This window comes from Salvelinus fontinalis, chromosome 12 (assembly GCF_029448725.1).
Source record: "Salvelinus fontinalis isolate EN_2023a chromosome 12, ASM2944872v1, whole genome shotgun sequence".
In the NCBI taxonomy this organism is placed as follows: Eukaryota; Metazoa; Chordata; class Actinopteri; order Salmoniformes; family Salmonidae; genus Salvelinus; species Salvelinus fontinalis.
This window is the reverse complement of record NC_074676.1, coordinates 49,516,196-49,522,195: the sequence shown is the minus strand read 5'-3', so window position 1 is coordinate 49,522,195 and position 6,000 is coordinate 49,516,196.

Here is a 6,000-nt window from a genome sequence, read left to right as displayed (position 1 = left end):
GTCACGAAAGTCAGAAAAGCAATAAAAATGAATCGCTTACCTTTGATAATCTTCGGATGTTTGCACTCACGAGACTCCCAGTTACACAACAAATGTTCTTTTTGTTCGATAAATATTACTTTTATAACAAAAAAACGCCATTTGGGTTGCACGTTATGTTGAGAAAACTACAGCCTCGTTCCGTTCGCCGAAAATTCCAAAACGTATCCGTAATGGTCGTAGAAACATGTCAAATGTTTAGTCAAATGTTTTTTATAATCAATCCTCAGGTTGTTTTTAACAAACATAATCGATAATATTTCAACCGGACCGTAACCTATTCAATAAGAGAGAAAAGGAAAATGGAGAGCTCCCCTCTCGCGCGCAGAAACTATTCAGAGGACACCTGACTACTTTTGAAAAATCTCGTTCATTTTTCAAAATAAAAGCCTTAAACTATGTCTAAAGCCTGGTCACAGCCTTAGGAAGCCATTGGAAAAAGAATCTGGTTGATACCCCTTTAAATGGAAGAAAGACTGGCCAGGAAACACAGATTTAAAAAAATATATATATATATCACTTCCGGGTTATATTTTCTCAGGTTTTCGCCTGCAGAATCAGTTTTGTTATACTCACAGACAATATTTTGACAGTTTTGGAAACTTTGGAGTGTTTTCTATCCTAATCTGTAAATTATATGCATATTCTACGATCTGGACCTGAGAAAGAGTCAGTTTTGGAGGCAAAACATTACTGAACATAACGCGCCAATGTAAACTAAGATTTTTGGATATAAATATGAACTTTATCGAACAAAACATACATGTATTGTGTAACATGAAGTCCTATGAGTGCCATCTGAAGAAGATCATCAAAGGTTAGTGATTAATTTAATCTCTATTTCTGCTTTTTGTGACCCCTCTCTTTGGCTGGAAAATGGCAGTGTTTTTTGTGACTAGGCGCTGACCTAACATAATCGCATGGTATGCTTTTGTCTTAAAGCCTTTTTGAAATTGGACACTGTGTTGGGATTAACAACAAGTTTATCTTTAAAATGGTGTACAATACTTGTATGTTTCAGGAATTTTAATTATGAGATTTCTGTTGTTTGAATTTGGCGCTCTGCACTTTCACTGGCTGTTGTCAAATCGATCCTGTTAACGGGATTTCAGCCGTAAGAAGTTAAACAATTTAAAGGCAATGCTACCAAATACTAATTAAGTGTATGTAAACATCTGATCCACTGGAAATGTGGTGAAAGAAATTCAAGCTGAAATAAATAATTCTCTCTACTATTTCTGACATTTCACATTCTTAAAATAAAGTTGTGATCCTGACCTAAAACAGGGATTTTTGCTTGGATTAAATGTCAGGAATTGTGAAAACTGAGTTTAAATGTATTTGGTGGTGTATGAATGCCCACCCTCATCTTACCCCCACTAAATCCTTTTGGTAACATCGACACCAGGGGCAGCACCGGGACAGAGGGATAGCTCAGGACAGAGGGATAGCTCAGGACAGAGGGATAGATCAGGATAGAGAGGTAGCTCAGGATAGAGAGGTAGCTCAGGATAGAGGGGCAACTCCGGACTGAAAGGCAGCTCCGGACAGAGAGACAGCTCTGGACTGAAGGGCAGTTCTGAATAAATAGCCGCTCTGGGCTGAGGGACAGCTCATGACTGGCTGACGGCTCTGGATGCTCATGACTGGCTGACGGCTCTGGATGCTCATGGCTGGCTGACGGCTCTGGCAGATCCTGTCTGGTTGGCGGCTCTGGCAGATCCTGTCTGGTTGGCGGCTCTGGCAGATCCTGTCTGGTTGGCGGCTCTGGCAGATCCTGTCTGACGACTGGCTCTAGCGGCTCCTGACTGACTATCGGCTCTGACGGCTCGGGACAGACGGGCGGCTCTAATGGCTCGGGACAGACGGATGGCTCAGACGGCGCTGGGGAGACGGATGGCTCAGACGGCGCTGGGGAGACGGATGGCTCAGACGGCGCTGGGGAGACGGATGGCTCAGATGGCGCTGCGGAGACGGATGGCTCAGACTGCTCCTGTCTGGCGGAAGGCTCTGGCTGCTCCTGTCTGGCGGAAGGCTCTGTAGGCTCATGGCAGACGGGCAGCTTTGCAGGCTCATGGCAGACAGGCAGTTCATGCGCCGTTGGGCAGACGGCAGACTCTGGCCGGCTGAGACACACTGTAGGCTTGGTGCGTGGTGCCGGAACTGGAGGCACCTGACTGGGGACACGCACTTCAAGCCTAGTGCGGGGAGCAGGGACAGGGCACACTGACCTCTCGAAGCGCACTATATGCCTGGTGCGTGGTACCGGACTGAGGGCACGCACCTCAGGACGAGTGCGGGGAGAAACAACAGTGTGCACAGGACTTAGGAGACGCACAGGTGGCTTAGTGCGCGGTGCCGGAACTGGAGGCACTGGGCTGGAGACACGCACCATAGGGAGAGTGCGTGGAGGAGGAACAGGGCTCTGAAAACGCACTGGAAGCCTGGTGCGTAGTGTAGGCACTGGTGGTACTGGGCTGGGGCGGGGAGGTAGTGCCGGAAATACCGGACCGTGAAAGCGTACTGGCTTCCTTGAGCACCGAGCCTGCCCAACCTTACCTGGTTGAATGCTCCCCGTCGCCCGACCAGTGCGGGGAGGTGGAATAACCCGCACCGGGCTATGTAGGCGAACCGGGGACACCATGCGTAAGGCTGGTGCCATGTAAGCCGGCCCGAGGAGACGCACTGGAGACCAGACGCGTTGAGCCGGCCTCAAGACACCTGGCTCAATGCCCAATCTAGCCCTACCAGTGCGGGGAGGTGGAATAACCCGCACTGGGCTATGCACTCGTACAGGAGACACCGTGCGCTCTACTGCGTAACACGGCGCCTGCCCGTACTCCCGCTCTCCACGGTTAGCCTGGGAAGTGGGCGCAGGTCTCCTACCTGCCCTTGGCCCACTACCTCTTACCCCCCCCCCCCCCCCAAGAAATTTTTGGGTGGTACTCACGGGCTTTTCGGGCTTCCGTGCAAGACGCGTCCCCTCATAACACCGGTTTTGGGCTTGATTCTCCGGTCTCCAGCCTTGCTTCCTTGCTGCCTCCTCATATCTCCGCCTCTCTGCTTTCGCTGCCTCCAGCTCAGCTTTGGGGCGGCGATACTCCCCTGGTTGAGCCCAAGGACCTTTTCCATCCAGCTCATCCTCCCAAGTCCAGTAGGCCTGTGTATATTCCTGCTCGACTTCACGCCGCTTGGTTCTGGATCGGTGGGCGGTTCTGTAACGGTTTTCCTCCTCCTCTTCATCAGAAGCCCGCACCTTATTATGGAGCCAGCAGGAGCAGCGACCACCCCTCTCCCCACGATGGAGGAGAGAGTCCTTCATCACACGTCCATCCTCCATCGCATCGGATCAGCTATGGATCTTATGATGGAGAGGATGGATCGTTGGGAGAGGAGTGGTCTCCCTACTAACCCACCTACCCTCCCTCCAGCAACTATACCATCTCCTCCAGCGGGACTCGGTACCAGCGCTTTGCGTATTACGCCTCCAAGCCAGTACGATGGAGCGGCGGCGGGGTGCCAGGGATTCCTGCTACAATTAGATCTGTACCTGGCCACCGTCCGACCAGCTCCCTCGGACGAAGAGAGCGTGAGTGTCCTCGTCTCCTGCCTGACGGGTAGAGCCCTAGAGTGGGCCAATGCGGTCTGGAACGGGGCCGACTCAGCGAGGGGCCACTACCCGGAGTTCACCCGCCGTTTTCAGGCCGTGTTCAATCACCCTACCGATGGCCGAGCGGCGGGTGAGAGATTGTTCTATCTACGACAGGGGACGAGGAGCGCGCAGGACTCCGCGCTGGATTTCCGGACCTTGGCCGCTGGAGCAGGGTGGAACGACAGGGCCCTGATAGACCATTACAGGTGTAGCCTGAGAGAGGACGTCCGCAGAGAGCTGGCTTGTCGGGACACTACGCTAAGTTTGGATGAACTAATAGACATGTCTATCCGGTTAGACCATCTGCTAGCTGCTCGCGGACGTTCTGAAAGGGTCCTGTCCGTTCCATCTCCTGACCCTCCTGCTCCCATCCCGATGGAGCTAGGAGGGGCAGCATCTAGGGAGATCGGAGGAGGCTCCTCCTGTACCAGTTGTGGCCGAAGAGGGCACACTTCCGGTCGGTGCTGGAGGAGTTCATCTGGGAATCGAGAGGGCAGGCAGAACACTCCTCGGTCACCTCAGGTGAGTCAGCACCACACTCTCCCAGAGCTTCCTGTTGGTCACATGTTTTTGTTAATATGTTTCCTTAAATTTTTTCCCTCTCTCCAGCATAAGGCGCTAGTCGATTCAGGCGCAGCTGGGAACTTTATAGATCGCGGACTCGCTCAGAGGTTGAGGATTCCGTTAGTTAAGGTAGACCCCCCTTTCCCTGTGCACTCCTTAGATAGTCGACCGTTAGGGTCAGGGCTGGTCAGGGAGGCCACAATTCCTTTGGAGATGATTACGCAGGGGAATCATAAGGAACGGATTAGTCTGTTTCTTATCGATTCACCTGCGTTTCCGGTGGTGCTGGGGATTCCTTGGCTGGCTATTCACAATCCGACGATTTCGTGGAAACAGGGAGCTCTACAGGGGTGGTCTGATGAGTGTTCAGGCAGGTGTGTAGGAGTTTCCATCGGTGCGACAACGGTGGAGAGTCCAGACCAGGTTTCCACCGTGCGCATTCCCGCTGAGTATGCCGATTTGGCTATCGCTTTCAGTAAAAAGAAGGCGACCCAATTACCACCCCATCGACAGGGGGATTGCGTGATAAACCTCCAGGTAAACGCTGCACTTCCCAGGAGTCATGTGTATCCTTTGTCCCAGGAGGAGACGTTGGCTATGGAGACATATGTCACGGAAGCTCTGGGACAGGGATTCATTCGGCCCTCCATGTCACCCGTCTCCTCGAGTTTCTTTTTTGTGAAGAAAAAGGATGGTGGGTTGCGTCCGTGTATTGATTATCGAGGTCTCAATTCCATCACGGTGGGTTTTAGTTACCCACTACCTCTCATCGCTACGGCGATGGAATCATTCCACGGAGCACGGTTCTTCACGAAACTGGATCTCAGGAGCGCGTATAATCTGGTGCGTATTCGGGAGGGAGATGAGTGGAAAACCGTGTTTAGTACTACATCGGGCCATTATGAGTACCTCGTCATGCCGTACGGGTTAACCTGTTGAGGCTGGGGGCGCTGTTGTCACTATTTATGCTAATCGTGTAATTTTTGAAACGGCTTCCCACAAAATTCTTGATCGTACAATATGCATATTATTATTATTATTGGATAGAAAACAGTCTATAGTTTCTATAGGAGTTGAAATTTTGTCTCTAAGTGGAACAGAACCCATTCTACAGCAATTTCCCTGACATGGAGTCAGATTTCAGAAATGTTGGCCCCTGATCTGGAGTCAGTTAAAAGGCCACAGTTATTGCTATGAGTATACGGACACTGCTTACGTCTTCCCCTGGATGCCTTTACGTGATGACGATTTGAATGGGGTCGATTGCGCGTTCACAGGCACTATAAATTAAAAAACCCTGTAGCTAGTAAGTCTTTTGGAGCTGCGTTATGCGCGTGGAGGACACCGACCCGCACCTGTTCCAAGCATTAGTGGAGGGAGTAATATTACTCTGGTCATGTTTCTACTCGTTATAGGAGTTAAAAACATCATAAGGTAGTTAATTTAAAGCGTTTTATAGCAATTTATATCCGTTTAGTGCGATTTTGGGACATTTATTTCTGAAACGCTGTGAATTGCTGGGCACGCTTCCAGTTCATCCCGAACGCAGTTGGCATTTCCACATGGCAAGAGGACAGCTTTCCACCAAAAGACGATTAGACCCAAGAAAGGATCCTTTGCCCAAGATACTGATGGAAGAACAGCTCAAAGTAGGACATTTTTATTATGATAAATCGTGTTTCTGTCGAAAAATGTTGGTGGCTTAGGACGCCATGTTTTTTGACGTAGCTTCGCTTGGCGCAAAC